Here is a 24,747-nt window from a genome sequence, read left to right on the forward strand (position 1 = left end):
TCATCTGTGTAACTTCAGTAATTACAAGGCTTAGGGCAGGTAGACATCCAGACACAATCCGTTCTCAGCCCAGCCTGATTTTTTCCCATGATGGCTACTGACACTGGGCCTTTCCACTTATATCTGCAATAGCTATGGCACACAGGTTCTAGACTCAGGCACAATAGTGGTAGCACATGGGCTTAGTTGCCCCACAGCATGTGGAATCTTCCTGGACCAAGGATCAAACCTATGTCCCCTGAACTGGCAGGCGGATTCTTAACCCTGCACCACCAGTGAAGTTCCTACTATAACTTCAGAGTAAAACTCAACCCTCAGGTCCCACTTTCTTTTCCTCAGGACTTTTTGGATGTTTCTCCAGTTATCATTGATCTCCAACCCTGGCATAGCCTTCTTACTCACCTTGGGGTGAGCTGAATTAACTCAGTAGAGATTTTTTTTTTTTTTTGGCATGAAATTACTCATTGGCTTTATATATCTTGAAATTTTAAAGAATGTTTCCATGTCTCCTATTACCCTTATATTCAATAACGATTTTACTAAGTTTAACATTTTAGGGTAACTGTTTAATTGCCCCCAGATAATTACCCAATTATCTTTTCACATTGAATATTGCTAAGAAATATGAGGTCAGCCTGGTTTCCTTCTCCTCCTTATATATGAACTGCATTTTTTTCTCCTTGTATATGAATTGCATTTTCCTCAAAACATCTTTTCTCTTAAAGTTCAGTAACCTAACAAAATATGCCCATTTACTGCATCCATTTAATAATAAATTTTTCTAGACTATCTCCTAATTGAATCTCTTCAATCTGTAAGTTCAGATTTCCTTGATTTTAATAATTTTTTTCTACCACATTTTTTAAAACTTCTGTTCATTGATTGGGTTTTCTAATTAAGCTTTATAAATGTTATTTTTATTGGGTCATCTAAGTGTCTCATCAAACTTGTGATATTTTTTCTAATTGTTTTAATATCTGCTTACAACTCCTACTTGTCCATGGTTATTTCAAGGCTTTACTCTAGCAAAGTTAACTAAAATTTAGTTGTGTATAGTCTGCTTTCTAGTTATTTTTTTCATGATATAAAACATGAGGACTTCCCTGGTGGCGCAGTGGATAGGAATCCGTCTGCCAGTGCAGGGGACAAAGACTCTACCCCTGGTCCGGGAAGGCTCCACGTGCTACAGAGCAACTAAACCTACACTGCGACTACTGAGCCCACACACCTAGAGCCTGTGCTGTGCAGGAAGAGAGGCCGCCTCAGCAAGAAGCCCGAGCACCGCGAGGAACAGTAGCCCCCGCTCCCCACGACTAGAGAAAGCCCACATGAAGCGATGAAGACCCGGTGCAACCAAAAACAATAATAAATAGTAGAACAAAATGAGGAAGAAACAGTAAGTTTAAAAAAAAAAAAACATGATATTATGTGAGTTCTAAAATTTCACTTTACATTGCTCTACCAGACTTTATTGGATTTCCTGGGTTCTGTTTTCTTTCCTGAGATTGCACTAAACGTCACTCTGTTACTACTCAGAGGGGGGTTGGCGCCCTGCACAGGGTACTTATGTGGGCATTTCCTTTAACTCACCATTCAGTTCAGTTCAGTCGCTCAGTCGTGTCCGACTCTTTGCGACCTCATGAATCGCAGCACGCCAGGCCTCCCTGTCCATCACCAGCTCCCGGAGTTCACTCAGACTCATGTCCATCAAGTCAGTGATGCCATCCAGCCATCTCATCCTCTGTCATCCCCTTCTCCTCCTACCCCCAATCCCTCCCAGTATCAGTCTTTTCCAATGAGTCAACTCTTCGCATGAGGTGGCCAAAGTACTAGAGTTCCAGCTTCAGCATCATTCCCTCCAAAGAAATCCCAGGGCTGATCTCCTCCAGAATGGACTCACCATGGAGTTCTAGAAAATGTCAAACCTTGGTAATTTTTTTTTTTTTTCCTCTGCGAGATCTTGCCATTTCACAGAGGTAGATAAGAGCTTCCAAACTTGAAGTCTTCTTGAAATTTCTCTCCAGGCTGTACACCCACCCCTTGTCTACTTCTCCCAGAATTAGGAAATTTACTTGAAAACTTAGAATTTTGTTTTCTCCTCTTTTCCCAGTATCCTCTCTGGGGAACTATGAAGCTGTTCAGTGTTTCACAAGCATCATCTCCTGCTTTCCATGGCTGCCATTCTCAAATGCTATGGCCTGAATCTGTACCTCTTTCTTTGATAGTTGGAAATTTTCTTGCTAATCTTTTTGGTTTATTAATCTCATCAAGAATTGGATAAGGGAGATTCTAAGACCTGAGTTCATTATACCATCTTTACCAGGAAGTCATTCTAATTTGTTTTCTCAATAAGCAATAGATTTATTCTCAGAGGACATTCTCAGAAAACAGGAGCGGCAAATGTCAACCCACTAAATACTGTGGAACCTTCTCGTCCTCTCCATGCTGGTGGAAGAAACAAGAAATAAATGAGCAAACGATGTTTACAAAGTAAACTAATGACATGATTAAAGCGAGAAGGTGCAAAATTCTCACTGCACAGCTCTGCAGTGTGAACAGCAGCGTCTGAGACGGGACCTCAGGCAACAAACCAGCCGTGTTGATTTGAGGCACCAGGGTGAAGACGTCTGTTCTCAAGCCAGTCAGCGTGAAAACATACAGCACAGACAAATTTCAAAAGTGCACATTCAGTGTGCTGTTTTACACTCACATGTATACACTTCATGCTCATGGACTGACTGGGTCCAGGCCAGCCTGGCTGGAGATCTGCAGCGTCACAGCATTCCAGTTCCTAAATGCTTTGGATTAAATGGCCTGTGGTCACAGGTCAGAGGAGAACACTCTCCCCCAGAGGAGCTGTTGGAGTGAAAAGGGAAAAAAGAGCAATGGGTTTTTCTCTTTCCCTTTTCTGAGAACAAAGAAGATAAAAAGAACAATGAGCAGGCCTGAACATTCTCAGGTTTTTTACTTTAACTGCTCCTACCTCTGCATGTCTGTAACTAAGTTTACTTTTCTGCCCCCTAATTCAGCAAGGAGTATGTCAAGGCTGTATGTTGTCACCCTGCTTATTTAACTTCCATGCAGAGTACATCATGAGAAACGCTGGACTGGAAGAAGCACAAGCTGGAATCAAGATTGCCAGGAGAAATATCAATAACCTCAGATATGCAGATGACACCACCCTTATGGCAGAAAGTGAAGAGGAACTAAAAAACCTCTTGATGAAAGTGAAAGAGGAGAGTGAAAAAGTTGACTTAAAGCTCATCAGTCAGAAAACAAAGATCATGGCATCTGGTCCCATCACTTCTTGGGAAATAGATCAGGAAACAGTGTCAGACTTTATTTTGGGGGGCTCCAAAATCACTGCAGATGTTGATTGCAGCCATGAAATTAAAAGACGCTTACTCCGTGGAAGAAAAGTTATGAACAACCTCTGCATATTGAAAAGCAGAGATGTTACTTTGCCAACAAAGGTCCGTCTAGTCAAGGCTATGGTTTTTCCAGTGGTCATGTATGGATGTGAGAGTTGGACTGTGAAGAAAGCTGAGCACCAAAGAACTGATGCTTTTGAACTGTGGTGTTGAAGACTCTTGAGAGTCCCTTGGACTGTAAGGAGATCCAATAAGTCCATTCTAAAGGAGACCAGTCCAAGGCGTTCATTGGAAGGCCTGATGCTGAAGCTGAAACTCCAGTACTTTGGCCACCTCACGCGAACAGTTAACTCATTGGAAAAGACCCTGATGCTGGGAGAGATTGACGGCAGGAGGAGAAGGGGACGACAGAGGATGAGATGGCTAGATGGCATCACCAACTCGATGGACGTGAGTTTGACTGAACTCTGGGAGTTGGTGATGGACAAGGAGACCTGGCATGCTGTGATTCATGGGGTCACAATGAGTCGGACATGACTGAGCGACTGAACTGAACTGAACTCAGCAGGAGCTACAATTTACATTTTCTCCTTTGATTCTATGCTAAATACATCCCCTGTCTGGTGTTTACCCTTACAATACCCTTGCCCTTGTAGTTACATATCAGGAATGTTAGTCACTCAGTTTTGTCTGACTCTTTGTGACCCCATGGACTGCAACCCACCAGGCTCCTCTGTTAAGGGGATTCTCCAGGCAAGAATACTGGAGTGGGTAGCCATGTCCTTCTCCTGCATATCAGAAAGAAGGCTGCAGAGCCACCCCGCTGCCAGACTCAATTACTGGGTTGTTCACACCAGTTTATGACTGTCTTTGAGACAATGAAAGAGGAAAAAAATCAAGATCCTATCACCTTTGTTCCTCATCACTGACTCCAGACTGGGAGCCCTTGCCTTAAATAAGCCCCTAGACTCCTTATGGAGGCGGGCACAGTTCCTGAGGCACAAGCCTACTGCGTTCCCCTCTCCTCCGACTGAGAATAAAAGCGACCTTTCTACTTCCTCCAAACTCTGTCTCCATATTTTTCATTTGGCTTCAGTGAACAGAGAAGGCCTAGATTTTGGCCAGCAACAGAGTTCACGCTTTCCATGAATGCAGATGCCTTCATCCTCAGCCGTGTCTCACTCGTGTTGTGACCCAGCCTTCAAGGTCCAGGGAAAAGGCCAAATCCTGCGGAAACCATCTCCAAGCACTCCTACTGAAATGACCATACCCTTTCTTCTGAATCACAGAAATGAGAGACGGCAAGGTCAGGAGCAGGGAGAGAAGAAGTGTTCAGGAGGTCTCTGCCCAGAACTTTAGAAGTTTCCTAATGTTTACAAGTGAGAGGTAAGCTAGGGGGACATCTTGTCTTACAGATTGAACACCCACCCTGGATGGCCAGCAGCAGCACCCTGAGTTCAAGCATTTGAACTGTTGAAAACCAAGAGCCCTCACTCCAAACAAAATTTAATTCACTTTAAGGAAGGCTACAGCTCAGGACACAACCCAACAAATATATCTGTGGGGAACAGACTTGCAACTCCTAGGCACAGCCTCTGATGTCTCCAAACCCTCCACAGTTGAGATATACCTTGTCCCAGAGGACAGAGCTCAAACCATCTCAGCTATGGGAAGTGATCAGCCTTCCTACCTTCTTAGCGACACAGCCCCAAAGGACTCCTAGTAACCCATCCCAGGCTACACCTCATCTATACTCTGTTATTCATTGTGGGATTCTGGGGCATGGCCCAGGAAAAATGGTTAGATTCTTATTCCTCTTGGATTGACCTCCCATATAAGCTCACTGAGGTAGTATGCGCGGAGGATGCTAGGATGGGCCACAGCAAGCATCCGTGGATTCCACTTTCCATCCAGGAGATATGAAGGCACTGGGTATGGAACCCCTTACCCAGCATTCCAACTAGAACAGCAAAGTAACAGGCTTCGGGGGTGTGGTCAATTCGCAGCTCAGCCCTAGATGGAGGAACTGGTGGGATTTTTTCTGAGTAAGGCCTCTTTCACAGGGGGAAGGAAAGGATTCAGCTTGCTACGTGTATTTGGTTGGCTCCATGCAAAATATGACTGGCCTCAGAAATTTCTCTCTGAAAGAGGTAATTATATAACAGTCCAGTTTGCCTCTATGGAGGGGTGCTTTGGGGTATTGGCTTATCACTTCCTACAAAAATGGCAGAAATTAGGAGACGGAAAACAGAAACTGGAGCCTGAAACAGCAAGTAAACCCTCTTCCCGGGGCAAGGCTATCATCCCAGGAGTGCAGGCTCTGTAGAGGCCAGACTTCTTTGCCTCCCGTTCCCACTGCACCCCGACTTCTGTGTCTGGTGTCTGGTGAGGTGTGGAGGCCCTGGGTACATCACAGGCCGAGGGCAGAGTTCCACAGCCCTGCCCCCAGTATTCTGCAGACTGGAGCCAATGCCTTGGCCTCCAGTCCCCGGTGATGGATATGGGGCCTCTGAGAACCCCAGGTGGAACCAAGGAAACATTTTGAGGATCTGCAGCCTTAGGCCAGCTCACTAGATCTGGTTCTCTCTTGCTATCTGTCTTTCTGGGTCCATGCCAAGGGCTCAGGGGATTGGGGTCCAACATTCCTAAACACGCTTACTTGGGAGGCCAACCTCAGCTGCAACTCCCGCTGTGGGAAGATATAAACCGTGGTCCTGCCTGCTTGTAATCACCCTTGTTGACAAGTAGAGCAGGCTGTCAACAGCCCTGGAACCTCGGAGAGGAAGGCCCAGGGTGTGGTTTTGTTGTCAGATACACACAGACAGTTGGTGTGTGTGTATTGCAGGGCGGGGAGGGGGGCGGTGTCTTTTGTTGTTTAGTGACAAACACAACTCTGACCATCACTTGTCGTGTAATCCTTGGAGACCCCACAGTAGGGGCAGCCCTGGCCTCCAGCTTCTGTGATAGACCCTGCGGGCCCACACTGTGCTGGTGGGTGATGGGCCAGGAGGCATTCACTGCTGGGCAGGGAACAACGGCCTCCGTTTGAATTCATTTACAGCTGATCGCCCATGACAGGCCTCTGTGTACCTGCAGGGGCCTTTTTTCTGTCGTTTTCCACCGCAGGCATGTTTGGGCAAATCTCTGTGTTCTGGTTTCTCTGGCAGGTCTGTGTCTAGAAGGGAGCAACCACAACAAGTTGGAAAGTGTAGCCCTTAGGTCTGTGCCCTTGCCTGTTAGCCAGTCCTGGGAACACAGGAGATGGATTCAGAGGGACATGCCCCTGCCCAAGGGAATCAATAAGCCTCACATTTTAGAGGCAAATCTGTATTGATTAATGGATCCTTAATAGGCACTTCCATAAGACCTTTAAAAAGGAAATGAAAGCCTCCTAGTCCCTTGAATTCAAATATGCTGACTCTCTTTAAAAAAGAAAAAAAAAAATTCCCCATGCTGTGGAGGGGGGACTCCATCTCAGACAGGCAAATGGAACTGAAGTCCACCAACCTTGAATTTAAATGCTGTTGCTAAGCAACAGAACCAGGAGCAAAGAATGTGACTAGTTGTTAGTAAAAAGGAAACAGTACCCAAAAAAGCCTAAAATATCGAGATTTTTTAAATGTCAGTATGCTCTGAGAACACAAAAGAATTATACAAGGATTTTTTGGATTACAAAAAAATTTTGTTTAATAGTACATGTCACAATTCATCCTTGGACAAATTTAACTGGTCTGATCATTTTGATATAAAATACTACTGTTTATCTTCCCCTGTATTATAATCATGGTGTGGAATATAATACAGGCAAAGTAGTTGTGTTTATCTCCTCTTAATACACTGAATTAATTTGAATACTTTAAATTTCCTATTCTGGTTTTATGAGCCACTATCATTGTTTCCACTAAATGTTTAGTGCTATGAGGATGTAGTCATGTATTCAATCAAATTGAACTGTAATAACTAATGTCTATATTTTTAAAAACTCAGTTGTACATGTCAAACCAGGCTGCAAATGCTGTGGGGTCAACAGTCAGGCCAACAATATCAGCAAGGAGAGTGTGGCTACAGTTGGCTGAAATATAACTTCCAAGATGCCTCATTGGCTCTAAGTCCTTGACTAGTGATTGATCTTTGATTTCCAGAATTTTTTTTTTCAGAACTTTTTTAATATTTATTTTTTATTTTTATTTATTTGGGTGTGTTGGGTCTTAGTTGCAGCATGTGGGGTCTTAGTTCCCCAACTAAGATCCAATCCTGGCCCTCTGCACTGGGAGCATAGAGTCTTAGCCACTGAGCCACCAGGGAAGTTCCATATCTGGAAATTTTTTTAATAAATCAAAGTTCACAAAGAGAGAGAAAAAGTACTGAAAATTGAGTTATCACACATGTACATGTATACAAAAACAGATTTGCTCTTTTTCAAGTTTCCATTGGGATGATAACTTGGACATAGGGATTGTCATGAGCTGATAAGGTTAAGAATATTGTGAAGCAGACTTCTCTGGCAGCACAGTGGATGGGAGTCCACCTGCCAGTGCAGGGGAAACACATTCGATCCCTGGTCCGGGAGGATTCCACACGCCACAGGCAACTGTGCCCATGCGTTACAATTACTGAAGCCAGCTTTGGGGCCCATAAGCCACAGCTACTGAGCCCGAGTGCTGCAACGCCTAAAGCCTGTGCGCCTAGGGCTCACACGCCACAGCAAGAGAAGCCACCTTAGCGAGAAGCCCACGCACCGCGACAGACAGTAGCCCCACTCGCTGCAGCTGGAGATGCCTCCACACAGCAGTGAAGAGCAGCACAACCATAAATAAATAAACAAATAAATTCGGGGAAAAAAGTATCATGAAGCTAAAGTGGGATGCTGCATTTGTATGCTAGGGCTGCTACAACAAAGCACCACGAAACAGATGGTTTTAACAACTGAGATTTATTCTCTCCCACTTCTGGAGGCTGGAAGTCCAAGAGCAAGGTGTCCACAGGGCTGGTTCTCCCGAGGCTGTGGGAAAGACTCTGTGCCTAGCCTCCACCCTGGCTTCTGGTGGTGTGCTGGCAGTCTTGGTGTTCTGAGCCCCGTAAAAGCATCACCAGATGTGGGCTTTCTCCTTGTGTGCACCTCTGCATTTAAATTTCCCACTTACAAGGACGTCAGTCATTGGATTAAGACCATCCTACTCCAAGATGACTTCATCTTAACTACATCTGCAACGACCTTAACCTGCAAATGAGGTCATATTCTGAGGTACTGGGCATTAGGGCTTCAAACATATGAATCTGGGGGAACACAATCCAGCCCTTAACTAAGCCCTTCATTCAGGAATAGGGCTGTAGCCTCAGGCAGCATCTCAGCCCCCAAAGCTCCAGGAGGAAGGTGGCCCATGTTCTCAGGCTCTAGGGCTGACATCACAGGAGACAAGGAAGGTCCCTCTCAGCAGACAGCAAAAGCCCGCAAGGCAACAAAGACCCACCCAGCACAGCCAAAATAATTAATATTTTTTAATTTTTTTAAAAAAGAACACAAGGGAGACCAGAACCTCCAGAGAGAGACAAATCTCTACAAATGGTCTATGTTTAACGCAAACTATTAAGGAGAACTTGGTTAAAACTTAGAAGAGCTCTTCATCTTCTTTGCAGATTTCCTCACTAGTGAGTTAAATCCAGCTTTGACATGAATTAGTCTATCTGCAAGAGAAAGATATTTTTAATAGTGATCTTTAACCATGAGATTGAATTAAATCCAACAGAACATCGCCAACAGAAAAGAGGCTTTCTGGGAGGACAGAGCCCTGGGTAATGCCCCCTCAGAGGTCTGAGACAAAGAGAGACCCAAGGGAGCAGCGACCAGGAACAAGCTAGCGGGAGCAGAGACCATCTTGCTGGACACTGAGAACTGAGAGGTGGAGGTTGGTGGGGATCAGCTAAATGACTGGTAAGGGTGAGAATCAGGCTGGGAAAGTACCTTCAGGAGGGAATGAAAATTCCTTAAAGCCGAAAAGTAAGTCACCAGTACAAAGGCACTGACCTTCACCAGGGACCATCGAGGGAGCTTCCAAGGGGTGCTTACTAGAGCATAGGCAAGGAAGGAGGACCTCAGAGAGCAGCCCGCAGGGAGGGCAGGCAGTGTCTGCTGGGCCCAGCAGGCATATGCGGAGAGGGCCAGCCCCTTCATCCTTGTTCCTCTGTGAGCCATCTCACTCAGACGCCCTGGCACAGGCCCTGTTGGAGTTCACTAGTTCCCAAGCTTTCCAGGTGGCTCAGTGGGAAAGAACATGCCTGCCCATGCAGGAGACATGGATTCGATCCCTGGGTCAGGAAGATTCCCTGGAGAAAGGAATGGCAACCCACTCCAGTATTCTTGCCTGGCAAAGCCTATGGACAGAGGAGCCTGACAGGCTACAGTCCATGGGGTTGAAAAGAATTGGACACAACTGAGCAACTGAGCAGATAAGAAACCCCAAATCTGAGAAACACAGTCAGTAGACATGATACTGATTGGACAGCCAACCTGAGCTGTGTTGTTTGCTTGCTGTGTGTCCTTGGGCCTCTGTGTGTCCTTGGGCCAACTCCATTGGCCTCTCTGAGCCTCTCTGAGCCTCTCTTTCCACATCTGTAAAATGACTTGACTGAGAAAGAGGCTCCACCCCGACTCCATGCTGTGACCCCCCCAGCACCCATCTGTTCCCCAAGGCCAACACTAAAACCTCCTGCCCTGCCACCTCTGAACATAGTTTCCCTTAGTTTGCCAGCATCAGGAACCCCATTTTCCCCAAAATGTTTAAAGGCTTGGGACACAGAGTGTGTTTTTGCTCTTATTATCTGAATAACTTGGCCAATTATCACCTTCAATTTGCTATGCAGATGGGGTCTAGCTCATGAGTGGTGCAGATCAGACCTCCTGCAATAGAGCCTGTGGTGTCTGCAGAGGGGAGCCCTCTCAGACCACTAAGGGCTGGTGTAGTCCAGGGTGGAATTTAGAGAGAGTTTCTATTGAGTCCAAGGGCATCATGACTGCCTGGGGCCACTTATAGTCTACTGCACAGAAATCAAGAGTGAGGATCGTTGGGGTGTGAGGCTCTGAGATGGTAGCAGGCCAGTCCCTTCTGTTCTAATGGAGCTTGTCCTGTCATGTCCACAAAACAGGTTCTCAGCCTGCACCTGAGGCTTAACCACGAGCCCAGAATAAAGACCCCATACCAATTTCACAGTGTTGCTGGTACCGAGCAGACCCGAGAAATGTTTGCCTGCTGGCTGGCTGAGTGCATGGGTTTTCCTATACTTTTAGATGAGAAGCTGATCCCATATCCCAGGCAGAACTGACTTGGAGCCCAGGCTCTGCATCCTCACCCTCCGTCAGCCAGAGCAGATGGTCCAGGAAGAGCTCAGCCCCCAGGCGGGCATATCCGCCACCCGAGGACCAGGAGTGCGGTGAGGAAGGACATGCCCACAACAACAAAGGCAGCGGTTGAAATACAAATGGGATAATGATATTCAATGTCTAACTATTAAAAAGCCAAATGCCCACCAGCCAGTTCTTCCAACATGCACTGAAGACTGGTTGTGGCCAAAGTCTGCAGAGGTCACCTCCATAGTTGGAAATCCAGCCTCCTGAGGGGGTAAGCGGTGGCCATGTCACTGCAAGGCTTCCATGTCTTCAGAGAGATGTGAGGGGCACATCTGGAGGGTGCCAGGCCAGGGGCTCTGCTCTCTCTCAGGACAGGGCTGGCCCAAGACCTCAGGAGACAGGCAGGCCCCTGAGGAGGGGCCTCAGCTGTGGGAGAGCCCCTCACATCTAGCACCCCCAACCAGTCTCTGAATTAAGATGCTGAGGTTGAACCCAGGCAAACTGCAAGATGGGATTCTACACAGTCTGGCAGAACCCTGATGGAACAGGACAGGAGGCTTCCTGGGGTCTGGAGGGGACACAGTATGGGGAAGGATGAGGCTCAGGACACCCCTATAAAACAAGTGCCCTGCAGACCAGAGGGCCCAGCCTGGCCAGTCCACATGCTTCCATTCACCCCTTCAAAACCTCAGGGCCCTGTGCCTCAGCTCTCAATAAACCCACACCAGGCAGCTAAAAAAATTAGTGGCTCTGCTTTGAGCTAAAATTATATGCAGTTTGTGTGGGAACATCAGCTGCCTGTCACTCAGCAGAGGCCAAGTGCAGCTGCCAAGCTCTCGGTTCACCCAGAAGAGGAAAAGCGTTGATACCATACTCCCTGCAGTGTTCCCAGATGTCAGGTCCACAGTTAGGTGACTTTGGGAGGGATGCTGGGGCGGGGGAGGGGACAAGGTATGTCTTCTTGGGGGTATTGGTCATCTCTTGGGTGCTCACCTGAGGGGTGGGAGGTCTCTGAGCAGCAAAGGACTGTCCAGTCCTCCAAGCTGAGAATTCGGCAGCCTGTAGGACCCTTGAGACTGCCCTGGAAAAACCGCCTGGATTTCAGCGCCCAGCCCCATCTAGCTGCCTTTGCTCTCCCCTCACAGGAAGTGGGCTTCCCTGGTGGCTCAGATGGTAAAGAATCCTCTTGCAGTGCAGGAGACGCAGGTTCAGTTCCAGGGTAGGCAAGAGCCCCTGGAGAAGGAAATGGCAAACGACTTCATTATGCTTGCCTGGGGAATCCCACGGACGGTGGAGCCTGGCGGGCTGCAATCCATGGGGATGCAAAAGGGTCAGACGTGACTGAGCACAACGCCACCAGATCACAGGAAATGGGTGGGGTAGGACTGGCTGGCACACCACTGCCCAGGGGGACCATGCCCCCTCCACTTCCCCAGGGAGTCTACAGCAAGCAAGAGGGGCTGCCAAGGGGGTGAGTGTGTCCTTGCACACCTGGAGAGCGCTGGACAAATGCCAGAGTGGCCATCACTGCCTCTCTTTCCAAACTTTCCCAACTACCCCTACCCCCATCCCACCAAGATGCCTTGTACCAGCTGGAACCAGCCTGGTTTAAGAAGAATCCCACTCTGGGCCTCCAGAAGAGCTCCGAGGTGGGCTGTGGTGTTGGGGGAGCGAGGCCAGGAGGGAAGGCGGGGGCACCCATGGTGACTCAGGACTTTGGTGTCAAGTGATGCCCATTCTGCAGCCCCACGGGGATTTCCCAAGGCCAAAGAGAGGGAGGGAAACACAGGGCAATTTCCCAGGAACCAAAGCTTCTATTGGCAGCACATGGGCAGCCCCCAAGCCACAACCTTCCTGCAGCGCCCAGAAAGGCCAGAACCTTGCCCCTGTGCTGTGCTGTGGACACTCGCTCAGTTGTGTCCAACTCTGCGCAAACCCATGGACTGTGGTCCATCAGGCTCATCTGTCCACGGAATTTTGCAAGTAAGAATACTGGTGTGGGTAGCCTATCCCTTCTTCAAGGGATCTTCCCGACCCAGGAATCAAACTGGGTTTTCCTGCATTGCAGGTGGATTCTTTATCAGCTGAGCTCTCAGCGAAGCCTGCCTAGGCCCTAACCCAGGAGAAACCAAAGCAGGCCAGCGAGGGAATGGGACCGCTTAGCGTGAGGGTGACCTTAGGGTGTGTGGATGTGATCCTGGGTGTGCTGTGAGACCCCGGGTGTGAGGGTGTGACCCTGAGTATAGTGAGTTTGACCCTGGGTGCGAAGGGAAGAAATGGCCTCCCGAGCTCCCCTGGCAGCTGAGTTGCCTTTTTGCCCTGGGGGCAGGCTTGTCCCTGAGGCACTGGGAGGTGGCCACCCATTTGCTGGCAGGGAGGAGGAGGCAGCCCTCCCCAGTGAGCGCACCCAGGCCTGCAGTGGGAGGGGGGCAGCCCTGCTGACCCGACCCGAGGTTGGTCTTACCTTTCCTTGAAGGATTACCCAGGCTCACAGCCAAGCGGCCTCATTGCACATCTGGGAGGTCTAACGGCTCCTCCCTTTGTCTAGGTCTGCGGCTTTTGTTCAAGCTACAGTGTTTCCACTCTGGTCGCTTCATGATCTCTTTACCCAGCAACAGTGAAACGGAGCAGGACACTGTGGTCCTTGCCCCACCCCCATGTCCTCTGCCGGCCTTTTGTCTGTGAAAAACACTTAAGCCAAAGAACAAGTTTAATCAGAAATGTAAGAAAATGCAGGAACAAAGGAAAACAGTCAAAGGAGACCATTTAATAATAGTTGAGTCCTTAAGCAAAGTCAAGGACCCTTAGCTCCTCTTCAAGGGCTACAGATAATACTCTGAGGAAATGCATCTGTGAGCTGTCTTACAGACAGTGAAACCTCCGCCGGATGCAAGAAGTTAACTGCTTGAGGACCAGACTGTAGCCATGACAGAAGCTGCAGCAATTCCAGGAACTGGGCTCAGGGACATGAGAACAAATCAACCCTGGAACTAGAGATTAACTGTACTTAAACCAATAGAGATGATGCTGGCCTGACCACCGCATGGCCAATTTCAAGGTGACTGTCAGAGCTGATTTGTTGTCCCTACATGTAGCGCCCTCCCTCTGTTTTATTATAAAAGCTCATGCCTACTGATTGTCAGAGGTGGGAAGTCAGCCTTTGGACAGGAGTCCATCCACCAACCTCCAGTTGCCAGCATCCGAAACAAAGCAAACTTTCCTTACCACCGACCTTGCCTCTTTATTGGCTCTTGAGTGGCAATCAGCTGGCCCCCACTTTCAGTTACAATAGTCCAGTGGCAGCCTGTCCTGGTATACACATGTACATAAAGGAGCATAAGAAGTACATAAAGTACATGTGTGTGCATATACTAACGTGCACAGATAGGGGTAGGTCTACAGACAGAGAGAGCCAGACGGTCATGCTTGTGTGCTGTGGTCACAGCTGGGGATCCCAGCAAAAAGTTTATGGGATTTCTTGCAACCTTCCTAATATATTTTAAATTATTCAAAATAAACAATTTTTTAAGTAGCATCATATGTGAACCATCATATGTCAAATGAATGCGGGGCTTTGTGAGCTCCATCCGCACAGGCCCTTCTCTGGGACTCACTGGACCTCTGACCCACCAGGAGCCTGAAGACCATCCTGCTTCTGGGCCTCATGTAACCTGTCCCCCGCAGATCCGGCATCCCAGCGCCTCTGGAAACCACTGGCCTGGGCTATTTCAAGAGCTCCCCTCTCCCAGGTTTCCCGGGACCCTGGCCAGACTCTGCTGCCCTGACAGACCCAGGATGAGATAGCCTCTGCACTCTCACGAGAGCTGTTTTAGGGCACAGGCCTACGTCTTCCTACTGCCCATCACCTAGCCGCTGTCACCACCCCAGGCACTACCCTCCCCCACCCACGCCAGGTCACTGCTCCAGTACTTTCCACGTAAAGGCATTGGCCCAAGGGCTGGAAGGGGGGCAAACACTTGACCACCCTGGCACAGGCCCCTGCTCAAGGGGCACCCCCAAAAGCATGGAGGACCCTGAGATGGAAAGCAGGTGGAGTCGAGGGGCACAGCTGTGCTGGGGCAAGCAGAAGAGGAAGGAGGGGCCTCACTGGCCTTGGGGAACAAGAGTGGGGCAGGGACCTCCCTGAGAGCAGCGCACAGAGTTTATGCGACACAGCCTCTGCCCCGGGCCTCAGAGCACTCTGTGCCTCCATCCCCCGCTTATGACTGGGGCTGAGAACACAGCCCTGAGGGCTCCAGGTGGCGGCCCCACCGCCCCGAGTCCCCTCTGGTCGGCTGCCCCTTGCCTTACCTCAGAGGTAAGTCCCAGCCGGCCACCTCCCTCCACAAAGGGAGTCAGTGGGCCCCTGAGGTCCTGGGGTCTCAGCCAAACAGACAGGGAAACATTTCCACCTCTGTATCCTGTTACCATAGGAAAGTGCAATGGACTGAATTGTGTCTCCCAAAATTCATGAGATGAAGCTGTATCCCCAGTGTGAGTTTTAGAAAAAGAGGTGGGGCTTTCAGGAAAATGATTAAGGTTAAATGAGGTCATGAGGGTGGGGCACTAATCTCAGAGGACTGGTGGCCTTATAAAAGGAAGACACCAGGGCTGTTTCTTGCGCTTTCTCTGTTTCTCTGACATGTGTGAACACAGCAGGAAGGCAACCATCGACAGGCCAGGAAGAGGCCCCTCACCAGAACACAGCCCTGCTGATCTCGGATTTCCAGCTTCCAGACTGTGAGACATCAATGCGGTTTCAGCCGCCAGTCTGTAGTATGTTGTTATGGCAACCGAGCTGACTAAGACAGATGGAAAACACATCAAGTGTGCCAAAGGAACCTGCCAGCAGATTCACATTAGCCATCAGGAGGTGGATTTTTAAATAGAATTAGTATCATTTTACCTTCACATCAGCTTCAATAATAATGCTAATAGCTGATGCATACACGGTGCTTACCAAGTGACCCTGGACTGCAGGTATCTCTCATGAAGCAGGTGAGGAAGCCAGCCCTTATCTGCCTGAGGCCGCACACCCAGGAGGGAGAAACAGAACTGAGCCCCGTGTTGCACTGACCCATGGTTTGCACCCCTCTGCATGCTGCCTCCAGGTTTGCAAAGCACTTTCACAGGCATCATTATTTAACATGGACTCACCCGACAAGGCCCTGGTGGGCTCCTTCTGCAGCCCACATGCTGAGTGCATTAGTGCTGTAGTCACAGACATAGAGGCAGCTGTACCACTGCCCCAACCCTGGGCTCCACGCAGAAGGTAAGAAGCAGTCAGGCTGTTAACACAAGTATGTGTAAAGTTGCAGTTGTATAAACTACAAATTCAGTACCATTCCATGCAAAACTCCAGCTGGAAGAACGCAAACAAGCCCATTCTAGAATTCATATAGGACAGAAAAGATCTGCAGACAGCTCTGAGCCCTTTGGAAAAAAAATAGAGGGATATTTGCTCTCCCAGGCACTCAGACTAATTTCAGAGGTGAAAAGCTGGAAGAAGGACCTTGGTTCTTGTCTTCACTGAAGAAAACATTCAGTGAATAAACCAACATTGCGAAAATGATAAAAGTGTTTATTTGAAGCAAAGTACATGTGGAAAAAAAAAATACATGCGAAAGAGCACAGAGATGAGCTCAGAGTGAGTTGAACCCAATAGGGGCAGCTTAGGTTGCTTATCTGGGGCATTTTCTGGGTTGGTCTCTGGCCAGTCATCTCCATATTTGGTCCTGATGTGAGCATGCATCTCTCAGTCAAAATGGATTCTAGCTGGTGTCTTCTCCCTCCCTTTTTCCTTTCCCTAGACTAACAGCTTTCTCTGTGCACTTGTTGGGCCAGGAAATCCACAAGAATGACCCAATCAGGGCTCTTCCTGATAACTCATCTCAAAGATAAGCTGATCCTGCTCCAAAACAGACAAAGGCCCCTGTTCAGTTCAGTTCAGTTCAGTCACTCAGTCATGTCCGACTCCTTGCGACTCCATGAATCACAGCACGCCAGGCCTCCCTGTCCATCACCAACTCCCAGAGTTTACTCAAACTCATGTACCTCATGAGTCAGTGATGCCATCCAGCCATCTCATCTTCTGTCATCCCCTTCTCCTCCTGCCCCCAATCCCTCCCAGCATCAGGGTCTTTTCCAATGAGTCAACTCTTCACATGAGGTGGCCAAAGTATTGGAGTTTCAGCTTCAACATCAGTCCTTCCAATGAGCACCCAGGACTGATTTCCTTTAGAATGGACTGGTTGGATCTCCTTACAGTTCAAGGGACTCTCAAGAGTCTTCTCTAGCACCACGGTTCAAAAGCATCAATTCTTTGGTGCTCAGCTTTCTTCACAGTCCAACTCTCACATCCATACATGACCACTGGAAAAATCATAGTCTTGACTAGATGGACCTTTGTTGGCAAAGTAATGTCTCTGCTTTTTAATATGCTATCTAGGTTGGTCATAACTTTCCTTCCAAGGAGTAAGCTTCTTTTAATTTCATGGCTGCAGTCACCATCTGCAGTGATTTTGGAGCCCCCAAAAATAAAGTCTGACACTGTTTCCCCATCTATTTCCCATGAAGTGATGGGACCAGATGCCATGATCTTTGTTTTCTGAATGTTGAGCTTTAAGTCAACTTTTTCACTCTTCTCTTTTACTTTCATCAAGAGGCTTTTTAGTTCCCCTTCACTTCCTGCCATAAAGGTGGTGTCATCTGCATATCTGAGGTTATTAATATTTCTCCCAGCAATCTTGATTCCAGCTTGTGCTTCTTCTATCCCAGCGTTTCTCATGATGCACTCTGCATATAAGTTAAATAAGTGAGGAGCTCAATATGGGAGGGAGCAACACCAGAAAGCAGAGGAGAAAGGACAGTTTTGTGGGAGGTTTTGTTCCTTGTTCCTGACATGGAGATACACAAAGCCAGACCTGACATCACAACATTTACAAAGGTGGAAACCAGGCATATTAAAGACCTCACTTGGAAAGGTATGGTTATAAAGCCATGGGAAGAGTATCTTCATCACTAGGGATGTGGCAAGTCTCCTTAAATAAAATGAAAATAATAAGTAAAGTCTTCTTAAATAAAAGCATGACCACAAAGTGAAGAAGGGATGGATTTGATGGCATCCATATGAAGGACTCTGTCCAGTGATGAACACCAGCTTCAGATGAATGGGTGAAACCACATCTCAGGCTGACAGTGAAATCTGGACTGCGGGGAATTCCTGGAATGAATGATGCAATGTCAGAAACTCCAGCAGATAGACGGGGTGAACAGGAATTACGGGAAAGGAAGCCCAGTTGTCTAATGAGTCTATGGGACACCAGTGGGACGTCACTGGTAATAGGAAAAAGCACAGCTTTTAAAAGGAGAGACCAGTTTCTACCCAATAGCATCATACACAAAAGTCAGAAGTGGTATGATGCCAAGTGCTGGCTAAGATGTAAATAAATGGGAATCCTCCTGCTCCACTAGAAGAATAAACTGGATTTGGTCATCTCGGAAAGCAACACGCAGCACTCAGAAGGTGAAGCGGGTGCATGCCCACAACCAGGAACTCTGCTGCAGAGCAGACCCTCCAGAGAGACCCTCACAGGGCTCCAAGAAGGGGTCTGTGGAGGATGTCCATCGCCAGGTACCGGGCGGCAGCAAGGTATTGATTGCAGACAACCCTGGCATCCTCAGGAAGAGAATAACCAAGTCAATGTACCAGGTTGTTGGCTGATCCAACATGCAGTCCCCACTGCTTCATCTATCTCAACCTGCAGCCTGGAGAACATATGTATTTACTCTTTTCAGATGCCCACGCCAATAGAGTGATTGCCAATGAGAGAAGCGAGAGTCTACTGAAGATGTGTGGGGACCCCTTGTTCCCTAACCAGTTCAGCACACTAGGGACAGCAGAGATAAGAAGAGGCAGAGACAGAGGCCACAGGGAGAACAGGAAGAGACACGACGGGTGCATGGGACACGGGTGAGAACAGTGAGCGGGGACAGCTGTTCCTGTCCACCCTTCCCCTGGGTGCTTTGCTTTTGTGTCTCTCTTGCCTTCTGAATTGTCCTTCAAAGGCATCCAGTGGGGTGGACACCAGGCCTGCTGTCTTGCTGGGGGCAGTAACTCTAGGGCTGGTGGTGGTGGTGGTGGTATCTGTGCTCCCCCCACCCTCCCCACAGTCTCAGGGCCCCCCCAGTGCCTCAGTCGGCTGTGTTTGTTCCAGGTTAGAAGCTGGGATTCCCATCACCAGTTGCCGACGTGTGTGTCAGGTTTGGAGGTGGGGACCCACACATACATCCAGGTAATTCTCTGACGCCAACAAGGTGTCCTACAATTTCACTCACTCCTGACACCATCTACCTGGAGATAAGGTCAGATCCCACAGGACTGACCCTCTCCCTTAGATGCCAGTGGAAAACCTAGGTTGTCACCAGTACTTCTGACCAGCTGGCTCTAAACTAGAGGTTCCACGACCCACTCCCTCCTCAGGCTTGATATTAACTTGCTAAAGTGGCTCACAGAACCTAGGAAACCCATCTATTCATTAGATCACCAGTTTAATACGTGTGCATGCTAAGTGGCTTCGATTGTGTCCAAATCTGCCACCCTATGAACTGTAGCCCACCAGGCTCCTCTGTCCATGGGATTCTCCAGGCAAGAATACTGGACTGGATGGCCATGCCCTCCTCCAGGGGATCTTCCCAACCCAGGGATCAAACCCACGTCTCTTACATCTCCTGCATTGGCAGGCAGGTTCTTTACCACTAGCACCACCTGGGAACCCCCAAGTGCATGTAGTTCAGGAATGTCCAGATAGTGGAGATGAGCAGGCAAGGCATGGGAAAGGGGGGAGGAGCTTCCACACCCTCTCCTCACCCTGAATCTCTGAATCTCCAAGCGCTCACCAAGTGGAAGCCTCGGAACCCTATTCTTTGGGGCTTTTATGGAGGCTTCATTACATAGGCAGCATTGATTAAATCACTGGCCATTGGTGATTGAGTCAGCCTCCAACTCTTCTTCCCTTCCAGTAGGTAGGGTGTTGGAGTGTTAGGATTGCAATTTCCTACCCTCTAATCACGTGGTTCCAAGATTGGATCCCCTGGCAACCAGCCCCATCTGGAGGTTGCTTTTCCAAAATCACTTCATTAACATAACAAGAGACACTTTTATCAGTCTCTCCTCTCAGGAAATTACAAGGATTTGAAGAGCTCTGGGCCATAAACAGAACAAAGAACATGTATTTCTTCTTGTACATCACAATATCACAGAGGGTCTCTGGGAAAGTCATCAGACCCTGGAGCATCTGTGACTATTTAGAAGGAAAACATTGAAACACTAGTGGGAGGCTCCAACAAAAAAGGCAGGGCCTGGGGATGGATGAGCCCCACCACCTCACTGGACAGGGGCCCAGAGGTCAGCATCCACGACTCTGGCCTCCTCATTGGCTGGCTTCCTCTAGGGGTGTTGTCCGACCTCTGCAGAAGAAAGGAACATTCCAGGGAGGAGCAGGAGAAGTGGTTGGGCCTCACCTCCCAGCTCAGGCCCTCACCTTTACCCCTCAGCCCCGCTGGAGTCGCCAGGGTCTCCTGTGGAGGGGAGAGGGTGTGGAGGCCTCACTGCTCGCCCCACAGACAGAGCAAGCCCACCACCCACGCTGGCTCCCTGCCTCCTTCCAAGTCCTGAGGTCCCTCCCCCAACTTGCCTCCTGTCAGCCTGGCCCACCCAGACTCCACTTTTAGGTCTTACTTCCCTCCACTTTGCAAAGTCCACCCACTTCCAGCTCCAAAATGTGCCTCTGGCTCTCCTCATCTGTGGTTTCCTGTTATTCTCCTCATCCTCTTGTTCCTCCTGGGTGGGTTTAGTGCAGTTTAGGTAAATGACCATGTTAATCCACCTATTTAACTTCAATATAAAGTCCTGTCCATGACTTTCCATGCCCTACCTGGGGTTCTCTCCCAACTGAGGAAGAAACAGGGGGTGACTGTGATCAGGTTGGGCAACCCACTCAGGCCTGCCAATCTCCAAGCTTTCAGTTGCTGCTTCCCATCTCTTTGCTGCAGGCACCCCTCTGACAACACACCATGTCCTCAGAACCCTGAGCTTTGCCTGAAAGGTGTGGAGTTTAGACGTCCCACTTCAAGCACAATGAAGCCTGTCTCTCTAGACCTGTTGCCTCAATAGAAATTCAAGTCAGTCTTGAAACTCAAAATCAAGCAGTGATTGTTTTTGTCATATCTGTTATCTGAGTGGAATAAAGTCAGCAGGAGGGAGCCCACAGGACTATCTGATGATGGGGAAACAGACGTGCATTGGTCTTGAGAGGGTAACAGGCAGGAAGGCTAGCGGCCTCCAAACAAAGGAAATAAGCTGCAAGTGTCAGACATTTGTTTATCTCTCTCAAGCAGCAGGAGGAAACAAACTAAGTGTCAGATTTTTTCCCTTCTCTATACAAATTTAAGAAGAACTAAATTTAGCGAAGAAAAACTAAAGAGCCTCTTGATGAAAGTGAAAGAGAAGAGTGAAAAAGTTGGCTTAAAACTCAACATTCAGAAAACTAAGATCATGTCATCCAGTCCCATCATTTCATGAGAAATAGATGGGGAAACAGTGGAACCAGTGTCAGATTTATTTTGGGGGGGCTCCAAAATCACTGCAGATGGTGACTGAAGCCATAAAATTAAAGGATGCTTGCTCCTTGGAAGAAAAACTATGACCTACCTGGACAGCATATTAAAAAGCCGAGACATTACTTTGCCATCAAAGGTCCATCTAGTCAAAGCTATGGTTTTTCCAGTAGTCTATCTTGTATGGATGTGAGAGTTGGACTATAAAGAAGGTTGAGCGCCAAAGAATTGATGCTTTTGAACTGTGGTGTTAGAGAAGACTCTTGAGAGTCCCTTGGACTGCAAGGAGATACAACCAGTCCATCCTAAAGGAAATCAATCCTGAATATTCATTGGAAAGACCGATGCTAAAGATAAAACTCCAATATTTTGGCCACCTGATGGGAAGAGCTGAGTCAATGGAGAAGACCCTGATGCTGGGAAAGACTGAAGACAGGAGGAAAAGGGGACAACAGAGGATGAGATGCTTGGATGGCATCACCAACTCTATGGGCATGAGTTTGAGTAAGCTCCGGGAGTTGGTGATGGACAGGGAATCCTGGCATGCTGCAGTCCATGAGGTCGCAAAAGAGTCAGACACGACTGAGCGACTGAACTGAACTGATACAAATTTAAAAGGAGGTTTCTCTTAAAACTTCTGTGTTGCCAGAAATACACCTGATTCCACCTGAACTTAATTTTTCTCAAACCTTGAGCTAACCAATGCATTTTTTATGGGAATGTTTTTCTTAAGCTATGTTAATGAACTATGTATGTACCCTAGACTCTGTCTTTCTTCAGGTGGGTTCTGCTTAAGACTCAGACCAATAAGGGCTCAACAAACCAGTATGTTTTACTCATACGTTGTTCTCCTAATCTATGTTAATGAAACTATATATTTACTTGGAAACCTACCTTTCATCAAGATTCATGTCAATTGTTTTATGACCCAGGATGATTCACCTTGTGCCAGTGTTATCTCAAAATGCATGTTGTGGGTGAGGGGCCTGGTGCCAGTCTCTGAGTTTTGAGACATTCCCTTTCTCTAATTAGCAGCCTGATTGTAGCTGTATAACATCTGGCTAAAGACTAGCAGGGGGGCACTCCTTCTGACCTCTTCTGATGTCTATGACAGAAGCTTTCTCTATCTCTTTTCTACCTTAATAAAACTTTGTTACAAAAAAGCTCTGAATGATCAAGCCTCATCACTGGCCCCGGATTGAATTCCTCACCTCTGGAGGCCAAGAATCCCGGTGTCTTTCATGGCTCAGCAACAATCTTTCAGTCTGATGTTTGAATAGCCACCACCATCATTCACAGTACAGTGTGCACAGGGGATTTTGGCCCTATCGGATCTTCAAGGGAGGTAAGGGACTCAGACTGAAGGCTGGAGGTGTTAATATAGCCCAAGAGGAATGGGATGTGCCTGCGGCTCGGCTGTGCCAGCCCATTCATTATGGCCTTCAGCTCTGCTGCTTCAGGTTCAGGGTTTCTCCTCTCTGGGAGGAAACTATGGCCATTCAGCAAGGGGACAAGAGGCTTCCAGGACAGACCTGCCTGTTTCCTGTTTAAAGTTCACACTCAACGTGGCTCCATCCTGACCCTCAGGTCAAGCAGCCCTCAGAAGGGCCAGGCTTTCTTCCCATGTCCAGGCTGGGTGATGTCAGAGCCTTGCTACACTGAGCAAAGGCACTGGGGTCAGACCTGTCACCCACGCTTTCCCACCAGGCTGGCTCCCACACTGAGCTCAGGGGCATCACGCAGCAGCTGTGTCATGCGTGGACGTGCTGCTCAACTGGAAGCTCTCTGGGGTGTCCCAGGAGACAATGGAGGGAAATGCCGTCTCTCTGCAGAGCCCTGCACTGTGGGCATGGGAGGGGCTTCTGGACGACATCCAAACTGTGGGAAAACACACACTGTGCAGTCTCCTGGGCAGGCAGAGGAAATCCTGCTAGATGCAGTTCACTACGTTTTTACAGCTCCTGTAGCTATTCAGAAGCCCCATATCAAATTGGAGGCCTAGGAGAAACTACCCCTGACAACCAGATTCCATCCCAGAAACAGCAGTTCCCAATTCTCAGTACTAGACGAAAACCCTAGCATTTCTGGTTGGCAACCACCAGTCAACTCATGTGCCCAAGAACACAGCCACGAATGTACCTAATGACTCCCAAATCTGCATCTCTGATCTAAATCTCTCCTGAGCTCCAGTTTCAGATGTGTAACCCAAGCACTCCAAACCTAATATATCTAGAACTGAGCTCATACCAGGGGAAGAACGTCAGGGAGACTCCACAAACAATGTGTGCATGCTAAGTTGCTTCAGTCGTGTCCGACTCTTTGTGATTCTATGGACTATAGCCCACCAGGCCTCTCTGTTCATAGGGATTCTCCAAGCAAGAATACTGGAGTGGGTTGCTATCCCCTCCTCCAAGGGATCTTCCCAACCTAGAGACTGAACCCACTTCTCTTCTGTCTCCTGCATTGGCAAGCAGGTTCTTTACCACTAGCGCCACCTGGACGTGAGGCCTTTAAATTGCACTTTGTCGGAGTTCAGTTCAGTTCAGTCACTCAGTTGTGTCTCACTCTTTACCACCCCATGGACTGCAGCATGCCAGGCTTCCCTGTACATCACCAATTCCTGGAGCTTGCTCAAACTCATGTCCATAGAGTCGTGATGCCATCCAACCATCTCATCTTCTGTTGTCCCCTTCTCCTGCCTTTGATATTTCCCAGCATTGGGGTCTTTTCCAAAGAGTCAGTTCTTCCCATCAGGTGGCCAAAGTATTGGACTTTCATCTGCAGCATCAGTCCTTCCAATGAATATTCAGGACTGATTTCCTTTAGGATGGACTGATTTGATCTCCTTGCAGTCCAAGAGACTCTCAAGAGTCTTCTCCAACACCACAGTACAAAAGCATCAATTCTTCAGTGCCCAGCTTTCTTTATAGTCCAACTCTCCCATTCATTGGTCTTCCCTCATAGCTCAGTTGGTAAAGAATCCGCCTGCATTGCAAGAGACCCCAGTTCGATTCCTGGGTCAGGAAGAGCCACTGGAGAAGGGATGGGCTACCCACTCCAGTATTCTTGGGCTTCTCTGGTGGCTCAGCTGGTAAAGAATACACCTGCAATGCGGGATACCTAGGTTCAATCCCTGGGTTGGGAAGATCCCCTGGAGAAGGGAAAGACTACCCACTCCAGTATTCTGGCCTGGAGAATTCCATAGACAGTATAATCCGTGGGGTGGCAAAGAGTCAGACCTGACTGAGCGACTTTCACTTTCACTTTCACACCAGTCCATACATGACTACTAGAAAAACCATAGCTTTGACTAGACAGATCTTTGTTGCAAAGTAATATCTCTACTTTTTAATATGCTATCTAGGTTGGTCATAGATTTTCTTCCAAGGAGCAAGGACCAAGCATCTTTTAATT

The 24,747-nt window shown here is 48.2% G+C and overlaps 1 protein-coding gene and 1 long non-coding RNA gene across 4 annotated transcripts in view; both read right to left on the reverse strand.

Moving 5' to 3' along the window:
- Window positions 1–8,288: 8,288 nt before the first annotated feature.
- LOC138438869 (uncharacterized) lies at window positions 8,289–15,201 on the reverse strand. 2 transcript variants are annotated; one of them, XR_011256491.1, is made up of 4 exons: window positions 15,028–15,201; window positions 13,181–13,407; window positions 11,710–11,949; window positions 8,289–9,056 (listed from the first exon to the last, which is right to left on the reverse strand). It is a non-coding gene; the product is annotated as an uncharacterized lncRNA (long non-coding RNA). The 2 variants fall into 2 exon arrangements; XR_011256490.1 differs by lacking the exon at window positions 15,028–15,201 and having other exon boundaries at window positions 13,181–13,841.
- A 1,075-nt stretch (window positions 15,202–16,276) lies between these two features.
- RAMP3 (receptor activity modifying protein 3) overlaps window positions 16,277–24,747 on the reverse strand; it is a 41,348-nt gene continuing 32,877 nt past the window's right edge. The window contains exon 4 of one of the 2 annotated variants that reach the window (XM_069586837.1): window positions 16,277–17,938. The gene's annotated coding sequence lies outside the window, so the exon portion shown is untranslated. The remainder of the gene's footprint in view (window positions 17,939–24,747) is intronic. The other variant, XM_069586838.1, reaches the window with a different exon arrangement.

Source organism: Ovis canadensis, chromosome 4, assembly GCF_042477335.2.
Source record: "Ovis canadensis isolate MfBH-ARS-UI-01 breed Bighorn chromosome 4, ARS-UI_OviCan_v2, whole genome shotgun sequence".
Classification (NCBI taxonomy): domain Eukaryota; kingdom Metazoa; phylum Chordata; class Mammalia; order Artiodactyla; family Bovidae; genus Ovis; species Ovis canadensis.